This window comes from Tamandua tetradactyla, chromosome 1 (genome assembly GCF_023851605.1).
Source record: "Tamandua tetradactyla isolate mTamTet1 chromosome 1, mTamTet1.pri, whole genome shotgun sequence".
Taxonomy (NCBI): domain Eukaryota; kingdom Metazoa; phylum Chordata; class Mammalia; order Pilosa; family Myrmecophagidae; genus Tamandua; species Tamandua tetradactyla.
In genome coordinates, this window is record NC_135327.1 from 53562765 (window position 1) to 53585265 (window position 22501).

The 22501-nt window shown below is 36.0% G+C and overlaps 1 long non-coding RNA gene and 1 pseudogene across 3 annotated transcripts in view; both read right to left on the minus strand.

Annotated features, from left to right (window-relative positions):
• LOC143646659 (uncharacterized) overlaps positions 1-22501 on the minus strand; it is a 207237-nt gene that overhangs the window by 97693 nt on the left and 87043 nt on the right. The window lies entirely within an intron of this gene.
• On the minus strand, positions 12259-12900 carry LOC143678319 (prefoldin subunit 3 pseudogene; annotated as a pseudogene).

Below are 22501 nucleotides of genomic sequence, written 5' to 3' on the forward strand. Positions count from 1 at the left end.
ACATTATTTTCACATGATACTAGTTGTCAATGACCTGAGTTGAATTTGAACTGGCATTCTTGAAAAGAAGGACTTCATTACAAATCCCTTAAGCTCTAATGCAGTCATTTTAATTCGCAACAGGCTAGAACCTTGTATAATTGTTCTCAGTTCAATACAATCTTTAACAGCTTTTGATTTACATATTACGCAGCTGTTTTGAATAAGAAGTTGTCCATCAGGGATCCTTTTGTCATCTGTCCAAAGAATGTGTTTATAAATGGTTCCAATTAGAGTAATGAAGGATTCATGTGAGAACAATGATCAATAGCCAACTTAAGAACAATATAAGTCAAAGACAGATGTAAACTATGACAGGGCATAACAGTGTCAAGTTATCTACAGGGAATGTGCACAATTGCTCCTGGAAAACAAATGGAAATTTTCAAGTCTTTGACTTTGGACAGAGTTTGATTCCATGACACAGAAGCATTGGGATTCTGTGTTTAAGAAATTATTGACCCATACATGACTGAGACTATGCAGATTAATGTGTACAACAGTGGGCAGGGAAAGGCAGTTCAAAGAGGCCAGTCACATTAGGTCGTAACTCTGATTAGGAACTCTACCCCCGCTCTCTCTCCCCCAGCCCCCATTACCCTTCTGGAACAGATGTCTATTGCTAAAAGAATGAGCCACGTTGATAGGGAAGTTCCTCTGCAAGCACGTTTTAGGCTATGTCAGACACATCTGGTCAAGAGCTTTGTAATAGCTTTATTTATTTCTTGCCTGAACTGGAACGTCAGAAGCATGCACTCCATATTAAGCCAAGAGTTCCCTTTGTTCCACATGGCTGCCACAGCTGGAACCTTTTGTTGGTTGACACAGCCAGATCTTCTGTAGAGACCATTATATTCTTTGGCGTATTTAAGTGAATTTGCATTTTTTAATCCACCTCAGCAAGCAGTGGGGAGTGAGCAAGGGCCACGCGCAGGGCCTTCTATTAAAACTGTACAGGGACACCAGCTGGGAACACAAAAGTGATAGCATTGAGGTGGCCTGCTACCAGGTTGGCACTGGTGGGATGTGTTTTTTGTCTTAGCCCTATTCACTTGGTTCATTTAAAGAAAAAGCATCAAAACAGAAGTAGCTTCTCATTCTTACATGTTGAGGTTGTTCATGGGTTGTTATTAAGGTTATTATGACCAGCTAAAAAGAAAATGGGGAGAAACATATTATACTATAAGGGCTATATAGGATGCAAAGTTTTGAGAATTATGGTAGGCACATCTGGCTGACAAAAGTTGAGGAAGAGGGGATCAGTTAAAACTTTGTTTCTAATGTAATTAAGGCTCTTTTTCCTCTCCAACCACATCAATTGAAAGGCCAATTTCAATATTCTATAGCCTTGAGGGGTCATAAGTTAATGGAGAGTGGGGGCGGGTCTGAAAAATGTAAGTAGATATTCACAAATGTGCACCTAGAATCCTTTTACACCCATGCTGAACTGATTGTGTCTGGCCTGGTTCAGATAAATTCAGTGCCTGCTTCTAGTTTTCAGGAACACACTGTCTCCAACTTGAGAGAGGCCCTACCCCGGCCCTGGACTACGTGCCCTCACCTCCTCTTTGCCATGGCCTTCCTTCTCACTGACCCCCAGCGCAGAAGAGAAGCTGCTCCAGCCTTTCCATTTGGCAACTCAATGGCACTGTCATGTTTTTTTTCTTACTCCTGACCTCCTTTACCAATGGCAAAGCTTCAATTCCCTGGCATAGTGCTTTTTGTGGATTGTATTCTCAATTAAAACTGACTTCCAAGACCCTCTCCTTTGAGCTTCTCTGGGACCCCAAGATTTCTTGGATGACTGAGAAATCCCCAAACCTAATCTTCCAATGATCATGGTGTAAGAGCATCCTTCTGTGAAGCGCATGCAGAAAAAGCTTGAAGTATTTATGGGTGTGGGCACCTGACTTGATAACACGGAATTGTATATAGTTGCTCTTCTCACACAGTACATGCTAAGCTTAAAATTAAATTATACTTTCCTTATCTGGGTGATTGCCTTTATTTTAGTTGTAATTATTCACTTTTCTCTGCTTCCACAAAATACTTAATAACTTTATTTTAGAAATTATTCTATTCTGCATGAAGCACTGATTTGAGCTGTAGCAGGAGCAGAATATAGCACAAAACTTTGTGATCAGGGAATACTAAGGGTCAGTGCTGGATGGGTTAATAGCAGATGTACTGTGAGGCTAGAGTAGAGTCGAGATGTAAACCAAGGATTATATCTTCTCTTTTCAAATAGACTGCTTTTAAAATAAATTTATTTTCTTATTACAGCGATAATATAAGTCCTTTAGAAAATGAGAAAAAAGTAGATAAGCACAAAACAGAAAAGTTAAAATAACCATAATCCTTTCCCTCAGAGTAAATCACTATTAACAGTTTCATATTTTCTTCTCATATTTTTATATGCTATATAATTATTAATAAAAATAACACCATACTATCAATGCTTTTTTAAACATGCTTTTTTCTTTAATGCAATTTTATTAAGATATATTCACATACCTACAAGCCATCCAAAGCACTCAATCCCTGGCTCACAGTATCATCACATTGTTCTGCATACATCCCTGTGATTAATCTTAGAACATTTTCATTACTCCAAAAAAGAAATAAAAATAAAAAAAGAAAACCATAATCCTCCCATACTCCTTATCCTCCCTCATTATTGACCTGTAGTGTTGGTATGGGACATTCGTTACTCTTAATGAAAGAATATTAAGATATTATTGTTAACTCTAGTCCATAGTTTGCAATAGGTACCTTTTTCCCATATGCCCCTCTATTATTAATTCCTTTAATAGTGATGTACATTTGTTCTAATTCATGAAAGAACTTTTTTATATTTGTACAGTTAATCACAGTCATTGTCCACCACAGGATTCACTGTGTTATCCAATCCCATGTTTTAACCTCAAACTTTCCTTCTGGTGACATACATGACGCTAAACTTGCCCTTTCCACCACACTCACACACCATTTGGCACTATTCATTGTTCTCACAACAGCATACCGCCATCACCACTGTCCATTTCCAAATGCTTGCGTTCAACTTAGTTAAACATTCTGCACACCTTAAGCAACTACTCCCCATTTTATGTCCTGGCAACCTATGTTCTATATTTTATGTCTAAATGAGCTTGCCTATTATAACTGGCTCATTTCAGTAAGAACATACAAGATATATCCTTTTGTGTCTGACTTATTTTACTTAACATAATGTCCTCAAGTTTCATCTGTATTGTCACATGCTTCAGGAGGTCATTCTTTCTTACAGCTGAATAATATTCCGTTATATGTATATACCACATTTTGTTTATCCATTCATCTGTTGATGGACACTTGGGTTGTTTCCACATTTTGTAACATGCTTTTACACTTAAAAATATTAGTATAAAGACAAAATTAAAATATATTATATGCTAATAAAATATATCCTATATAAATAAGTTTAAATGTATGATATATAACAAAATAAACAATTATCACATATAAATAAACATATATCACCTGTATACAAATTAAGTTAGCCATATAACACTGCTCTTTGTAACAACTCTTTTTACTTATGACAACACATTTTAAAGCTACCCAACATTTGACTACATGTATTTACTGTGGATAATTTTGCCATTTCCTTGTTGTTGTTTTTTTAACTTTTAAGTTGTTTCCAATTTTTAGTACTAATAAATAGAAAGGCCATCTTTTTGCAAAACCCTTTGAAGGAATTAATGATATTAGTTCCTTAGAATAAAACCCCAGTAGAAATTTTTCTTTTTTGCGTGGGCAGGCACCGGGAACCAAACCCGGGTCTCCAGCACGGCAGGGGAGAACTCTGCCTGCTGAGCCACCATGGCCTGCCCCCTTGTAGAAATTTTGATGTTAACTTTTATGACAAAAACTTTTGGTGTATATTGCGCAAGTTCGGTAAGGCTTCTAATAGAACCACCTGAGAACATGAGGGTACCAGAATTAATTCATGGAAAGGAAAAAATAATTTGGAAACTGACAAAAAGGTGAGCAAATGATCAAGGATAGAATTAATAGAAACTAAGACCATCTACACCTCTGCCAGAAAAGCAAAGCCAAAGCTAGCTGCTTTGTTCCTAATGAAATCGTAGTTTGGAACAGAAATATGGACATGACAATCACAAAGAAATAAAACTATGAAACTCCATTCTAAGAAAGCGGGCAGGAGCAACAATGAAGGAAGGTGCCCTATAACTCATAGCAGAAGGACGAGACCAGTGTGGACATGTATTTATCGAAGATGAAAATATGATAACTAAGAAACTCTGAAATTTTAACACAAGAAGGTAAATTTTATACCATAGTAAGTGGTATGTAAAGTTGGTACAATTTGGAAAGAATAAAGACATTAAGTGATGAGATTATCATGTTTAGACATGACATAAAGGTGGAAAGACAGTTATTCATTTGGATGACATATTCAAAATTCAGAATCATATTAACAGATATTTTGTGATGTACCCAACTGAATAAAACTGAATTTACAAAGACAAAATTATACTCTCCCATTTAGGGTCAACAAATGTACAACAAAAATACAGAATTAAGCAGACCCTCTGTCATAGTTCAATTTTGTAAGATAGCTTGGTAATTCTACAATTTATTTTCACCTTAATTATATTTTCACCTTAATTACCTTGGATTTTATTATGCTGTAACTCCAGGGAAGAGATTACAGTCTCCAAAACCATCCTCTATCTACCATCGTCAACTCCCTTTGCCTGTCTCCTGAGACTTTCAAAGATGTCAGCTCATACCTTCAGAGTTATGCTATCTATGTGCTATCTATGCCACATAAGGCTATTTAAACAAATTCAGATTAATTTAAATTAAATTAAATTTTAGTTCCTTAGATACACTAACCAGACGTCAAGCATTCAATAGCCACATGTGGTTAGTAGCCACTGTGCTAGAGAGTGCAGAGATAGAGCATCTCCATCATTGCAGAACTTTCTATTAGAATTGATCTAGAGCAGTGCTTCTCAATGGGGACAGTCCTACTCTATGAGAGTACTTTGGAAATCTGTGAAGACATCTTCAGTTTTTATATTATATAAAGGATAATTATTCTAATTTCTCATCATTTTTCATTGTCCTATATAATATTTATACAGATAAAAATCTATTTGTAATTATCTGTGTCTAGAGCTTAACCTTGTCCAATATATTTAAAAAGTGGTTTTAAGCATTGCAATGGTGGCTCAGTGGCAGAATTCTCATCTGCCATGCCAGAGAACTGGGTTCAATTTCCGGAGGATGTCCATGCCAAAAAAAAGTGGTTTTAATATATACTGACATCCCTGGAATGCACCTACAATGCACACTTAGGTAAGAGCATGTTTTACTATGTTCAGTGTTTAGAAAAGCATGTCATTATGATATGGTGACATCATGGTGAATGTTACCATCAAGTCACCAACAAGCACCACTCATGGTGTTTGAATGGTCGATGAAATTGAATCCTGCCCCTCTCATTATATACAACCAAAAGTCCTGGACAGACTACATGAATCAGCAGATTGGGAAAGGACACCCAAAATTTGAACTACCACCAAACTGAAGGTAGTTTACCATTTTTTTCCTTCCAATGTTCCCACTGTTTAACCATTGTAAGCAAAAATAAACTCAAAGAAAGGAGAAAGAGAAAATAATAAAAGAATGAAAAACAATGAAATTGGAAGCAAACATATGAAAAAAGAGAAAATCAAAGAAACTAGAAGATGGTCCTAAAAAAAAAATAAAACAATAACATGGATAAACTATCAGGGATGACCAAAAAAAGACATAAATTACAATATCAGGAATGAAAGAGGAGATACCATCACAGACCCTGCAGACATTAAAAAGATAAGGGAATACTACGAACTCTACACACGTAAATTTGTAAACTTAGATGGATCAATTCCTCAAAAAAATACGAATGTTCAAAATATACCCAAGAAGGAATAGTCAGAATAGTCTTAAAACTATTAAAGAAATTAAATCCATAATTAAAAACTAAAAAAAAAAGGGGGGAATCTTCAAACCCACATGGTATCACCAGTGAATTCTACCTAAATTTTAGAAGAAATAACAAATTCTTTACAATCTCTTCTAGGAAATAAAAGAGGAGGGAAGACTTCCCAATTAACTTTAGGAGGTCAACATTACTCTGATACCAAAGCAGGCAAAGATAATTTAAGAAAAAACTACAGACCAATATCTTTCAGGAACCTAGATGCAAAAGCTTTAAAAATATTAGGAAATCTAATCCAGCATATATAAAAAGTAATAAAAAAAGAGTAATAATGGCACCACAATTAAGTGGGGTTTACTGCAAAAATGTAGGACCAGTTTAATAATATTCAAAAAGCAATCAATGTAATACATCATATAAACAATGTAAAGAAGAAAATATACCTGTCATCTGTGTGCCTTTGTACAGACTGATTTCTATGTTTGAAAGCTTATATCCTTATTCTTTTCATAGATTCCTCTTAGAAATTCCATTCTCTCCTTTTTGTGTTGCTATTTCTCCCCAAAAGTATGTTGGGTAGGTTCTCCAAATCTTTCAAATGATTGCTAACATCCCAGATAAATCTCTAAACCCAACATGTTTCATATAGAATTGCAATCATCTTTTTAAGTGGTTATCTCCAGAAGGCTTTTTTTAGAACAGTAATTTCCCATCTGGAGCTGAGAGGCTTAAACTGAAGGAGGACGAAAGTACAGCAAAGGTATTCTGACCAAGAAAGTACATCATGGAAAATTGCTTGGAAGTAATTGTTCCAAAGAAACAGATACCTCTATAAAAATTAACATCAGTCTTTATTTTTCTCTAGAACTTTGGTTATTTGAACAAACAATTCAGCATGAAGCTCATGGCTGCCTCTAAGTGACTCTGGGATCTAAAAGTAAAAAGCTAAATCAATGTTTCATTCTTAAGTAGTGAAAGATGAACCTTAATTTGGGGAAGAATTATATCAAACAAAATGAGGAGTGTCCAGTTGGACATAAAGAGCAGGGAAGGATCTAGGAGCCTAAGTAGATCCCTGGTTTTGTAAACATCCCAGTAATGAGCCCACTAATATGTTAATTTGTTTCTAGGCTACGTTAAAAAGCATATGCCAGGCAAGAATGGAAGTGATATTTCAACTTCTCACCGCAATGGCCAGGTTCTTATTAGTATATTAAGACTCATTTTTCTCCATGCATCTAAAAAGAATTTTGAGAAATTAATTTTAAAACTTCAGAGGGATTAGGCAAGCCAACAAAAATGATCAAACTAATGTGGATAGAGATGTCTGGGATATAGTGAAATAGACAGGTTAAAAATTTGGTATAGCTAATCAAGAAAGGGAAAGCAGAAAAGCATTTTAATAATGGATTTTTTAAGTCATTGGAGAATTACAGACTAGTTTCCTCCAGTTGAGCAGAGAAAAGACTGCTTAAAGGAAGCAAATAATTGTTAAATGTCAGGGGAAAATTGATAATGGGCACTCAAACATTGAACAGCCTGAGGGACACAGAGAGTTTGAATTTTCTCCTAATTAATATTTAATTAGGAATGAAGTAAATGGTTTGGTGGATTTCCTCTAGCTCTAGGTTACAAATGCGAGATGAAAATGAAAAAATTTTCATCTGACATCATCATTTTTCCCGAGCCATCAGGAAACCAGAGTGGAAAGCTGGGAACAGTCTCAATACTTACTACATGCTCCTGTCCTGCTTCCAGTCCTACTAAATAGACCAGGCTGACAGGGAGGACATTTCTATGGTCATTTTAATCTCTATCATCTGAGAATGAAGGTCCAAGGTTGACCTGGGAACAATCAACAGGTTTCTTCTGACTCTGGAAGTCCCTCACTCCTGGCAAGACTTTCTGCTCTTTGTCTCATGTTCCAGGACTCAGTTGGGGATAGATTCCCCAACTTCCTCTTAAGAACTGACCCATATCTAAGCTCTTTTCTTCCTATCTAAAATCACCTCTCACTGCAACCAAATGAAAATTTATTTACTATTTAGGGACAGTACATATTATATTCATAAGTTATCCTATGCCATATTATTTTGGGCAAAATATTAATGTTAAGTTGTCTTTGGGTCTTGTCTTGGATTCCAAAATATCTAGCTTTCTCTAATCAAATAGAATCAATCTTTAAGATTACTGTCTCTGCTATAAAATTATAGTAGACTGTTTTGGAATTAAAAACAAAAGTTGGACTCTTTAGTCTCACTGCTTTATGTCTTCAGTTAATGGATGCTTTCTTATGTATGGAGTGTTTCTGGTTAAGATTCAGATGAGGAAGAAGAGCAGGATTGTGCAGCAGGAAAGTAGGGGTTACCAGCCTTGGTTAATATCTGTCAGTTTTATCATGCCACTATAAATAAAATGTAATAATTGAGATGAGATGGTCTGGAAAAATATATACTATGAGAATACATTAAGATTAAAGCCAGATTTGTCCATAGTGATGCCCGGATGAATCCCAGAGTGATTCGATCAGTGAGTGGAAAAGTATTTACAAAGCTCCCTTCAGGGAATGGTGAGAGCGGGGAGAAATTCAACTTACCCAAGTTGAATTCTTGATATTCTCACAAGCAGTGTGGACAACCAAAGCTATAGGCTGAGCCCCCAGTCTTGAGGTTTGTTCATATGAAACTTAACCCCACAAAGGATAGGTCAAGTCTACTTAAAATTTATGTCTAAGAGTCATCCCCAAGAGAGCCTCTTTTGTTGCTCAGATGTGGTGTCTCTCCAGCCAACACAAAGAGCAGTCTTACCACCCCACCCCTCTCTACGTGGGACATGACTCCCAGGGGTGTGGACCTTCCTGGCAACGTGGGAGAGAAATCCCAGAATGAGCTGAGACTCAGCATCAAGGGACTGAGAAAAACCCTAGAATGAACTGAGACATAGCATCAAGGGATTGAGAAAACCTTCTCGACCAAAAGGGGGAAGAGGGAAATGAGACAAAATATCAATGGCTGAGAGATTCCAAACAGAGTCGAGCAGTTATCCTGGAGGTTATTCTTATGCATCAAGTAAATATCACCTTGTTGTTCAAGATGTAATGGAGAGGCTGGAGGGAACTGCCTGAAAATGTAGAGCTGTGTTCCAGTAGCCATGTTTCTTGATGATGACTGAACAATGATATAGGTTTCACAATGTGACTCTGTGAATGTGAAAACCTTGTGTCTGATGCTCCTTTTAGCTACCTTGTCAACAAAGGAGTAGAACATATGGAATAAAAATAAATAATAGGGGGAACAAATGCTAAAATAAATTTAGTTTCAAATGCTAGTGATCAGTGAAAGCGAGGGGTAAGGGGTATGGTAGGTATAATTTTTTTTTCTTTCTTTCCTGTGTTCGTTTTATTTCTTTTTCTATTGTCTTTTTATTTCTTTTTCTGAATTAATGCAAATGTTCTAAGAAATGATGATATGCAACTAAGTGATGATATTGTGAATTACTGATTATGTATGTTGATGTTTTATTTTGTTTCTTTATTTTTTAATTTATAAATAAATTTAAAAAAAGAATCATGAAAAAAATTGGTAGTGTTTACTAAAAATCGTTCAAATGTTCACTTAAAAACAGGTGAAATTTTTTGGTATATATGTATAAAGTATACCACAATAAAGTTGTTTAAAAGAAAAAAAAAGATTAAAGTCAGAATTCTGCAGAACATTAACAGTAAAGGGACAAGAAAAGAAGAAAAAGCTGCAAAGGAAACAAAAAAGAAATAGAGAAGATGAAAAGAAAACAAGGAGAGTTTGTCAGCACAGAAATCAGAACAAGAAGATAATTTCAAGAATGAAGGAATGATCTATTATGTTTAAGTGGGAAGATAATATATAATGTATGTGTAATGAGGAAGAATTTGGCCTTTGAAATGAAGTATATTTGAGTTGGAATACTGACTGGTTCTATAACAAGTTTCTCAACATCTCTAAGCGTTACTTTCCTCACCTGCAAACTATGAATAAAATAGCATCTAATACTTATGGTGGAGTTTTGAAATAATGAGATAATGTATATTAGGAATACTACATAATGATAAATTTTATAGTAAACAGTAATTTTGATACTATGGCTATTTTATCTTCACGAAATCCTGAGGGATATTTTTTCTATGCTAGGGAACACTTAACAATTGAAAAAATAACCATCTGCCATGGGGCTTTTAGGGTAAGATAAATTTTGACAACTTTTATTGCACTTAGTGGAATATCAATGTTCAACTGTCTTTATTCAGTTTTTGGTATCTTATTTTTGACATTGTGTGTTATGTTTCTACGTCTAAGAGGAAGCAAAAGAGAGCAAATTCAATTTTACCCAACAACCAGGAGGAATTTACATAACAGAAATACCAAAAATAAAAGAAATATGAACTCCATTAAGCAGTCTCTTGTACAAATCTGACTTCTAATGTCCATAAAGAACACAGCAATTAATAACCCTCAAATCTCCTAAGGAGACCAAAGAAGGTATTTAAGATTACAAAGGCTAAGTCAATTTTCTTTACCATAAGAAAATCTAGGCAGAACTTGTTTTAAATTTGCAGGTGATATTCAAGAGTTGACAAATACCCTGACCAAGACAACGGGCTAACTGAACTACAAAGTAGTGAAATGAACTCCGTTAGAAAAAAATTTAAATGTGTTGTTCTTCCAAAATTACACCTGAAACCTATGAATACTACTTTATTTGGAAATAGGTTCTTTGCAGAAGTGATCAGGTAAAGGTGAGGTCATACTGGATTCGGGCAAGTCCTCAATCTCTTTATAGGAGTGGGAGATATGGAGACACAGAGACACAGAGAAGGCCATAGAAGAGGGAGGCGGAGATTGGAGTGATGCAACTGTCAAAGAATGCCAAGGCTTGCTAGGAGCTATGAGAAGCTAGGAAAAGCAAGGGAGGATTTTTCCCTAGAGCTTTCAACTGGATCACGGTCCTGTTAACATTTTTAATTTTTGACTTCTAGGCTCCAGAACTGTGAGAGATTAAATTTTTTTTTGTTTTAAGCCACCAAAGTTTGTGGTGATTTGTTATAGCAGCCCTAGGAAACTACAGACACAGCTGCAGCAGAGGACCCACATGCACTAAAGAGAATGCAACTAGAAAAAGTTGACAATAATCTATACACCAAAGCTACTCACATCTTTCTTTGGGATCCCCTAACCAGAGATCATATGAAAGCCAGGATAACACAGTTGTCAATATCCGACCTTTAAACTCGGGGGAGAACAAAATCAGCACTGAGATAAGGAATGCAAGTAGTCAAGGAGGTCCAGTCATCCTTTATTTTCGCAAATAAAAGACCCAACTAGTGATGGCCATGTCAAATATGATATATTAGTCTAAGGTTTTGCAGGGAAGAGATTGTTGCTCTCCCTACTTTTTTTTTTAACTTCACTGTTTTAATATCATGGAATACAAGTACAAAACACTGCACAAATATATTTCTTACCAGTCTGAAGAGGTTTTGTCATGAATAAAAAGGCTCACAACTTTTTCCATTGCAGATTTACATTTATCTTAATATTCCTATTAAGCTGATTTGAAGAACTTCTGAGAAATACAAAATTGCCTTAGCCAAGAGTTTTGAGTGAGTTTCCTACTGTCTGAGATCTCTTTTATATTGGCATTGCAAAGACACTGCACATATTTGGGATAAGAAAAAGTACAGCCTCAATAGCCCTCTTACTGTTTTGGCAAATTACCACTTCCTGAAAAGTCCAGAATATTTCAATAGATAGTTATGGGTTAACCAGTAATTCATAAACCCCATTTCTACAAGACAAATTTACTGCAACAGAGGACCATAAAATCCCACAAACACTAAAGAGACTGCAACTATTCAAACTGTCTTTCCTACCTCTAAACTGACTTAACTACATTAAGTGAGAGCAACATCAGCCAATAAAGACAATGTAAAATGGGCTAATGTGTCCAGCATTCAGCTTCCATAGCATACCTCAAAGTTTTTGGCCATTTCAGCTAAGAGTTTTCTTATAACAGAAAAAAAAAAAATGATGAAAGCTGCATTTAATTTGTTGGGAAATGTGAAAAAAAGTTTAAACCTGCTTATTTTATAAAATATTTTTAACTAATTTTGTCTTTATAAATAAATAAAATGCTATTCCTGCTGTTAAAAAATCAGATATGTCAATCTTTAAGGATAAGTTTTGGGATATTTAAAAAAACATGTTTGGAAAACTGAACCACATTTTGAATTGCCAATATTGTACTTTGTCCTTGGTAGAATCATCTTTGTTTCTTCTTTTTATATCCCAGTTATACACCCTGGCCATATTAATTCAGTGGTAGTAAACTGATCTCGAAGAAAGTCAAGATCTTCCTTAAGAGAATCAAGGTTCTTTGTGGAAGTTGATAAATTCTTTTCCAACAATGCCTGTGCCTCATCAATATCATATTCAAGCATTACATTAGTCCCCAACCACAGACATACTTTATCAGGAGGAGAAACTCAAGCTTTGTGGTATAGGTTATTGGCCAGTAAGAATCTGATCTCCAATGAACTGGTAGATTATTTTTTTTTTCCTGCATGTATTTCAGAATTTCTAGAGTTTGCTTAATTTCAGGAATCTGACCTTTCAGCTTTCTTTTCTTTTGAGCAAGGTTGAGTTCCATAAACTTATGCTTCTGGTGCTGTTGATCCAGCTTCTTTAGTATTGTATCTGCAGACTCATTCCCAGGTTGTTTCATGAAGGAATCTATATCTTCCACAAACACAGCTTTGGGAATTCCGAGGTGGAGTCACCGCCAGTTCCTGTGGTCACATCTCCAAAGCCACAAGTGTCTTTAGCAGCCAGCATCTTGAAGGAGCGAGTCCACAACAAACTGCCTCCTTAGCCGCCAGCCACCGAGGGCTCTCTCCCTACTTTTATATCTGCTCATGCATGAGATCTAAAGTATTAGATTTGCCTTTGTCCCCAACTCATTCTGTTTCCCTTGACCTATGGCAATAACTTGGCTAAATGGCATATTTTACTAACATGGTGACCCAGTCCTTCATTCCTGTGAGATCTGAATCTTGCTTTATCGCAGTTTCCATTGACAGGCTATGTGCTATTAAGTGCTCTTAAGAATCCTCTGGGATTCTTGATAAGTGCTATTAAGAATCCTCTGGGTTCCAAGAATAATTCTCCCTGCCCACATCCACCCAAATCCTACCTGGTTATAAAATCCAATCATCCCACCCAGAACAGCAATTCTTTTTTCTGCATGTTGGTTCAGTGACATAATAAGCCCAAAATGGTGGTGGGGAGTAGTCAGTTTCAATTCATCAGAACCATGGCCAGCTGGAAAACGCATTCCCATTATGTACACCAAGACCTCCAAACCTCCAAAGCCCAGGTTGATGGGGACCAGCAGCAAAAATAATTTAAGTGGGTTTTATGTGTAATAGTGAGAGGAGCCATTCCTACCTCCAAAACTTGGTTTTTAGACCTTTGCCTTCTTGCGATGAAGAGAAGGCACCATATATTGACCACCATTGTTTTTTCAGGGACATCCCTGAGTAGGGATCCCTGAATACAACTATCCACTTCTGCTTGGCATTAGCATTCCATACCCTCCACCCAAACACCAGGCCTGAGCTTTTGCTTCCTCTGCTAATGGTCATAAGGAGTTTACCTTGAGTTTTATGTTCATGGGACAAGGAAGAGGCAGCAGAGCAGTAGAGGTAAAATGGAACTATATACCCATGCCATTGTATTTGTGCCTCCCAGGACTACTCAGGCCTCATCTCACGAATATGATTGCCCGTTTACATTGGAATGCAGCTGTGACATCCATTTTATGGTTCAATGGATCAGATAATGCTCAGTTCATAATGGGTAATTCAGACCACATAATCACTTGAGTTTCCATAATCAGTTGTTCATTCTCTACCAGGCCTAGTTTCAATCCAGAAGCTGCTTTTAAAATGAAGAATATCTGTTGCCTGAAGATGGAATGACCTTACTCCAAAACTCTAGGACTATAGTGTCATTCTTCTTTTTAAGTTTACCAGAGTTTTCATAAAGTGTCTCTTCTGGCAAACTCTGTACCATCAGGTAAGGTGGGTCATAAAGCTCAAGTAGCAAGGCAGCTCACACAAGAATCTGAACCAGACCTGCTGCAGAATATTATCCTATTCCATACCCTACTCAAAAGTAGCAGCCTTAAGGGTGACCAAGAAAACAGATCACTGGATCACATGCTCAAATGTAGTGCATAATACCTGCATATCCAAAAAGAGCCATTAAGCATTTTGCCTCTTACCTGGTAGTGAGTGGGCAGTTTTACTGTAACAACTTATCTCTCACTATAGAGAGAATGCCATGGTATTCTCCAGACCACAGGTTCCTGAGATTTTGAAGGGTTTATTTTCCACTGACGGTCATGCTAAGTGATGCATCTAAGGTATTTGCTATTTCCAGCTCACTAGGCTGAATTAGCACAATGTCAGCAATATAACAGGCCAGTGTGATGCTCTATGAAATAAGAAGATGCCTAGGTCTCTCTGGGTCACAGAGGCTTATCTCACAGAGGTAATCAATGAATGATTTTTGCTCTCATGTTTTAGAAATATTGGACCAGTCTTTGGACAATGACTCTTCTCTTACTGTTCATTACTTTGTTCATCCCATGTCACAATAAATACTACATGTACTGATATTTAAGCATTATGATTTTAAACAAAGACACACCACCAAGTGATACTATGTACTGTTACCCATTCAGAGACTACCATATAGAACACATTTGAATTGCACACCATGATTGGATGAACCTAGAAGGTGTTGTTTTGTGGACAACGTGAGGATGAGAAAGAGGGAACATCTTGTAGACCCCTTCCATGCTTCAGGAAAGGGCACCATTTCCACTTGATTTAACAAGGAGTTTTTCAACCCTGATATTCTACTCCTTCTATATAACTGCCAGACTTGCATATCAGAGACTTAATCTTGTACTTGCAAGGGAAAGAAAACTATCATGTATGATTCTATGATACATTCTATGATTCAAATGTATTCTGATCATCAATTACCTGACTCTTCACCACCTTCTAAAGCATGACTCCCTCATACCTTCCACTACTACCCACTAGCAAGTTTCCTCTTCCTCATTTGATAAGCATAATGCACCTACAGAACATTGCATTTTATTTACAAATTATATTTATTTACTTCCAAATTGCAGTTCATTACTGACGTACATGCCTTCATTTTTTTTCAATTAACAAAATTTTCTATCTCTGAAAATTATTTGGTATATTTATTGGAATAGAGTGCATCCCAAGTTGCTCACTGGAATTAATAAAAATATAAAAACACAAAAATACACACATTTTCATGTTTTTTTTTCATTCATCAGCAAGGATATCCTGTGTGGATGAACAGTTGTTAAGGAAAAAAAAATGTTTTTTATGTTAGGAGGCAGGAGAGATGACATATACCTGGGGAAAGATAAAGAAATACTGTAATTCCTGCAAATGCAGAAAAACAGATTCTGGTTATCATCTTATTAATTATGTGGGGGGGGGGAAGCACTTGCTAAGTCAACACTTGCCTATGATGTGTCAGGATTTTACTGATCTTATTATGGAAGACACCACTCCCAAACCACAACTGTGATTGATACTGCCATCCAATTAAGTATGCAGATATTAGCAATCATTTCCATTTGGATTTTGCATATCTGGTTTTGCATAATTAACAGGTAAAATGGTTAGAATCACCATCTCTGCAGCATGCAAGAGTTTTGTGGAAACACAAATCTCTGCAATTCTCCCAGAGATGTGCTACTGCTTTTATTTTACAATATAGGTGTGCATAGCACACAATTTTGGTGGCAGGGCCAGTTCTAGGCAAGTTGCTTTTCTTACCATAATAGCTAATGAGTGGATTCTGTGCGTTATTAAGTAGTCTATTTATGCTTTACTATTTGAGATTCTGCTGGATCTGTTCTCCCATGATTCACTACCTGCTTCTATGACTCTTGGATCCCAGTAGTTCCACTGATATCTGGAAACCTAATTTCATGGAAGTATCTCCCATCATCATCTCTGGCTGAGGGATAACAACAGCTACAGAGAATGCTGGCACCTCCCACACAATCCATTGCCATCACCAGTGGATTTTTTTCATGCCTCTCTCAAGGAGTATTCTCCAGGCCTTTCAGGGGAACAGTTAGTGGGTAATAGGGATGACCAACAGTTTCGTTTGCCTCAGACTGCACCAGATCATCCTTGAGTTCTAAGCAAACTGGATGGCCTTGCCTTTGGATGAGCAGTTTATTCAAGAATCTTCATTAATATTTCCATCTCCCTGATCTCTGAAATTCCTCCTCTTTTGGATGCCAACATTCTTCCATCATTTCAACCTCATTTGGTTCAAGCTTCAGCTAACAGTCTATCAGACAGTGAGTGCCATATGTAAATATTCATAGGGCCAATGCAATAGATCTTAAATTCTGGATGAGTGTGTGCATGTCAATAAGTAGTCTTAAACAGGCTTGCATTTTTTTTTCTTGATCTAATACCCTTAGATTTCACTCTCATACATGTCACCCAAGCCCTGGATGATACAGATTGGTGTAATCCTATAACTCCTTTTTGGGTACAGATTGCTCTCCTTCCAGAATAGTGGTTTGGATTTTTTTTTTTTTTTTGTCTAGGCTATGTTGGCTTCAAATCTCAGTATGAGACTATAGGAAATGAGGACTGGTGGAGGTGAGTCCTGAGAAGAACTGTCATCAGCCTGTGAGATAACCACCCAAGACGTACAGTATAAAACAATATAAGACAGGTTTTTATGCAGAGGTAGATGAATCTTTCAGCAGAACAGGAGGGGTTTCCTCAGCCAACCTGAGAGGGTCAGAGGAAATGGGGGTTTCAGGCCACCTATATCTGCCCAGATGGGTTCCCATCCCATTTCTCAGGATATCAATTCTCCTTTTCCTTACTTTAGAGTAAGAGATATGGTAGGTTGAGCATGTAAAATGCACTACTACTCTGCAACTTTTACAGTAAGGCCCTGGGCTAGATATTTTTGCCCTGCAACCACAGGAGATGAGGGACTCCTTCAGAGTTGCAATCAAGACCTTGTAATCGTTCACTTACATTCTCAGTTGAATATTCATAGCTTTCAATTTTTTTCTCCCTGAGTGTGCCACCTAGGGCCATCAAAAGAAGTCAGCACCCACAATCTTTGCTATCACTGCTTCAGTCAACTGAATGCTCAATACTTTGCCTACATGCTTTTTATTCCATCAAGTGGCTGAAGCAGTGATGGTTAAGTTTATGGTTCAGATTGACTAGGTTATGGTTAAGTTCATTGTTCAGATTGACTAGGTGTGATGGTTAAGTTCATGGTTCAGATTGACTAGGTTATGATTTCTACTGGAAGGAGAGTTTGTGGATCTAAATCATTGGTCAGTTGTTTGCACCTCTGACTGATTACATCTACAATCAACAAAGGAAATTGCCTTCGGCAGTGAGAGGAGTCTCACCCAATCAGTCAAAGACCTTAGAGAGAAAGCTAATTATTTCAGCAGTCAGAAAGAAGAATTTCTACCTCTACTTCAGCCAACCAGTTTCTCTTGGCGAATCCTTTGAAAACCTTCTTCAGAGTTCCCAGCTTGGGGCCTGCCCTATGGAATTCAGACTTGCCCTTCCACAGTCACATGAGCCAATTCCTATAACTAGTCTCATAATATTTAAAATATGTTTGTATACACAAGCACACACATTGTCTGTTCTGTTTCCCTGGAAAACCCTGAATAATGCAATCAGTAATAATTTACTGAATTCCATGTGTTTGCAATATTTTCGTTTCCCTCTAAATTTTCAGTGCACTCTTCAACTATAGCATCTGTTTCTTGGAGACACTTCGGGTTCTAATTACCACATCAGTCAAGATACTAGCACAAAAAAAGCTGGCACACTCAAATTGAGTAATATGAGGAAAATTTAATAAAGGAACTTTATATAGAGGTGTGGGTAGGGTCTAAGGATGTCATAAGAGATAGTACAGGACCTCGGAACTAGGAACATTGGGACTGTGACCACTGCTAGGCTTGAAGATACAAATGGAATGAATGGTTATCAGAACTGGAGAGAAGGCTGCCTCGTAGGAGCTGTGGTCTTTGGGCTAGAAATGAAGCCAACCTGTGACCACCATACAGGGATAGTGGCAATAGATAAACATCCTGACCTCTTTCTTGTAATATCCTATGGGGTTCAAGCTCATCAGGAAGCCAGAGGGCAAAGGAGTCCATTGAAGCAGATTAATCTCTCAGAGCACTTGAGCATGGGAAAGAAAATTAAAGGGTGAATTTGGATGAGAAAGGAAGATTTGTAAACCAGCTGAATAACTTCAAACCAAATGGCATATCAAACATACAAATAGTCTACAAAAATAAAAGAAAGAAAGAAATGAAAGCTGAATACTTAACTCTGGAAGACAATACATCCCAGGAAGCAAGACATTTCTTGTAACAATTTTTTTTTCCTGAATAAATAAAAGAGAACATGAACTCTATGAAGATAAGTTGATAAGAATATAACCAAATGAATTAAAAAGGGAAGATGAGGAAAAAAGAAGAAAAAAAATGTTTATAAAAGTGAGAGGATAGAAAGGAGGAAGGAAAAAGATAAAAGTAATTTTAAAAAGAGAACAGAAATAGAGAATAGAGAACAAAATCCAGCACATGGATGTCTAATGCACCTTAAATAAACTAGCATTAAAAACATTTTAAATGATAATTTAAAAAGAAATTAGAACCCTCCCATCTATGAACATTTGATCTTTGATAAGGCAGTCAAGCCAACTCACCTGGGACAGAACAGTCTCTTCAATAAATGGTGCCTAGAGAACTGGATATCCATATGTAAAAGAATGAAAGAAGACCCGTATCTCACACCTTATACAAAAGTTAACTCAAAATGGATCAAAGATCTAAACATTAGGTCTAAGACCATAAAACAGTTAGAGGAAAATGTAGGGAGAGATCTTATGAATCTTACAACTGGAGGCGGTTTTATGGACCTTAAACCTAAAGTAAGAGCACTGAAGAAGGAAATAAATAAATGGGAGCTCCTCAAAATTAAACACTTTTGTGCATCAAAGGACTTCATCAAGAAAGTAGAAAGACAGCCTACACAATGGGAGATAATATTTGGAAATGACATATCAGATAAAGGTCTAGTATCCAGAATTTATAAAGAGATTGTTCAACTCAACAACAAAAAGACAGTCAACCCAATTACAAAACGGAAAAAAGATTTGAACAGACACCTACCAGAAGAGGAAATACGGATGGCCAAGAGGCACATGAAGAGATGCTCAATGTCCCTGGCCATTAGAGAAATGCAAATCAAAACCACAATGAGATATCATCTCACACCACCAGAATGGCCATTATCAACAAAACAGAAAATGACAAGTGCTGGAGAGGATGCGGAGAAAGAGGCACACTTATCCACTGTTGGTGGGAATGTCAAATGGTGCAACCACTGTGGAAGGCAGTTTAGCGGTTCCTCAAAAAGCTGAATATAGAATTGCCATACGACCCAGCAATACCATTGCTAGGTATCTACTCAAAGGACTTAAGGGCAAAGACACAAACGGACATTTGCACACCAATGTTTATAGCAGCATTATTTACAATTGCAAAGAGATGGAAACAGCCAAAATGTCCATCAACAGAAGAATGGCTAAACAAACTGTGGTATATACATACGATGGAATATTATGCAGCTTTAAGACAAGATAAACTTATGAAGCATGTAATAACATGGATGGACCTAGAGAATATTATGCTGAGTGAGTCCAGCCAAAAACTAAAGGACAAATACTGTATGGTCCCACTCATGTGAACGGACATTCGAGAATAAACTTGAAATATGTCATTGGTAACAGGCCAGCAGTAGTTAGAAACAGGGTAAGATAATGGGTAATTGAAGCTGAAGGGATACAGACTGTGCAACAGGACTAGCTACAAAAACTCAAAAATGGACAGCACAATAATACCTAATTGTAAAGTAATCATGTTAAAACACTGAATGAAGCTGCATCTGAGCTATAGGGTTTTTATTTATTTTTTTTTTACTATTATTACTACTTTTATTTCTTTTCTCTATATTAACATTTTATATCTTTTTCTGTTGTGTTGCTAGTTCCTCTAAACCGATGCATGTACTAAGAAACGATGATCATGCATCTATGTGATGATGTTAAGAATTACTGAGTGCATATGTAGAATGGTATGATTTCTAAATGTTGTGTTAATTTTTTTTTTCTTTCCGTTAATAAAAAAATTATTTTAAATACTTTTAAATAAATTAATCAAACAATACAGAAAAAAAGAAATTAGAATGAAGCAAATGCATAATTTGAATGGGTATATTATTCTCTAAGTAAGATTGATGCATACTAAGTGAAAATGTCCTGATAAATTTCTAACATCCAGGCTATGGAAATAATCCCACAGTCATTTAGACAGAAAAGTAAGCCCTGTAGAAATGGGATAACTTGGATTGTCCTAACATTTCTCTGCAGCAATATTAAAGTTCAGAGATCAGTAGAATACTACCAGAGTTAAGAGGCAAAAGAATGAATGTTGACTGAGACCTTACATTCCACAAAGGTATTATCAAGCATATGAGGACAAAAGGAATCTGTATGAGATCATATAAATAAAAAGAAATGACCTGATGTAGGAATTCAGCTATCCAAGAAGTACATGAACAGAATGCACAAATCAACAAGAAATAAACGAATATACATGGTTGGTGGTGAGTATGTATTTTACTTGAATATAGATTTCTGGCCAAATGCTATGAGTAGTTTCATTGCAAAAAGGAATGTAGATGTCATACCCTTTGAAGAAAAAACTTCATACTGTAAAATATAACTATGGATTAAGGCAAAAAGTCAGGAGCTTAGTTTTTAAATCCTCTTTATTCAAAAGTACTACTTTATTTTTGTTAATAATTCAAGAAATATAAGTTTGTAGACTACTTATAGTTAAAAATTTAACCACATAGAGAAATGAATACAAAATAAAGCCATGCCAAATTACCACAGTGTGTGTATACTGGCAGGAAGGGCAGAGTCCATGTGTCAACACAAGAAAAGGGAGGAAACAGTAAAGAATGTAATATAAAATAAAACAGCAGAATTAAACCAAATGCTCTAGTATATCCATAAACTTACCACCAATATAAAGATTGAACTGTAGTCTGCAATAAAATCCAAGTATTTCTTGAATGATATTCATAAAAAAACTAAAAATACGGAAAGTAAAAGGTAAATATAAAATAGATACATGAAAAAAAAAGAAAAGAAAAGAAAACAAAAACAAAGCTGTAGTCCCAAAATCCGAATAAGAAGAGTGAAATCCAAACCAAAAGCCATTAAATAAGACCCAGATGGGCACACTGTAAAAATAAAATCCATAGTGAAGAAATACCCTTCATGACTATTTAATGCACCAAATAACATAGTATCTAAATACATAATGCAAAATCTTCTAGAAACTCAAGGACAAATGGACAGAAACAAAAAGTATAGAAGGAAGCCTGGCCTTATCTTTGACAACTCATGGGAAAATAAGTTGAGAAAACAAGCAAACACACATAAAATTTGACTACTGAATAAGATTGAGCCACATCAAATTTCATACCCTGAAAATACAGAGTATACATTCTTTTTAAAGGGTCTATGGATTATTGATAAGAGATACCATGTATTATATCACAAAGTAAGCTCTAAGATACTTTTTTTAAAGAAGCCCCAAGATACTTTTAAAAGTAAATATACAATAGTCATTATTCTTTGACAACTAATAATGCAATATAAAATAGAAGGCATAGATGAGTCAAGGTTAGAAAAATCTACTAACATAGATTTATATAATATCATATTAGCATCCATTTTATGCCAAAAAGATAACTGCCATATCAGTTCATAAGAAAAAAACAGAAATAGATGACAATTCTTTAACATGATACATACAATCAAATTCAAAATCATCTTGCAAAATGATAAAATACTATAAATATCCCCGTTAAATCATAAAGACAAGAATATTTCTATCACCATTCTTTTGCCAAGAGTAGCTAATGCACACAAACAAAATATAGGAGATAATAGTCTCCTATTTAAGAAAAGAGAATCAAATTTTATATTATTCTAATTTACAGATTATTTGTCTAGGAAACACAGCAGAATGAATTAAAAACTTTTATAAAAATAAGATTTATTAAAGTGGTTGGAATAATCAACAGCGATAAGTGCATAGTTCTTTTTTATTAAAAAAACAAATAAAAATATGTAACAGAAAAAATATATCATTTTTAATAGGAAAAAATGATTGTAAAAGACTACACCGGGTGGTGCGATGGTGGCTCAGTGGGAGAATTCTCGC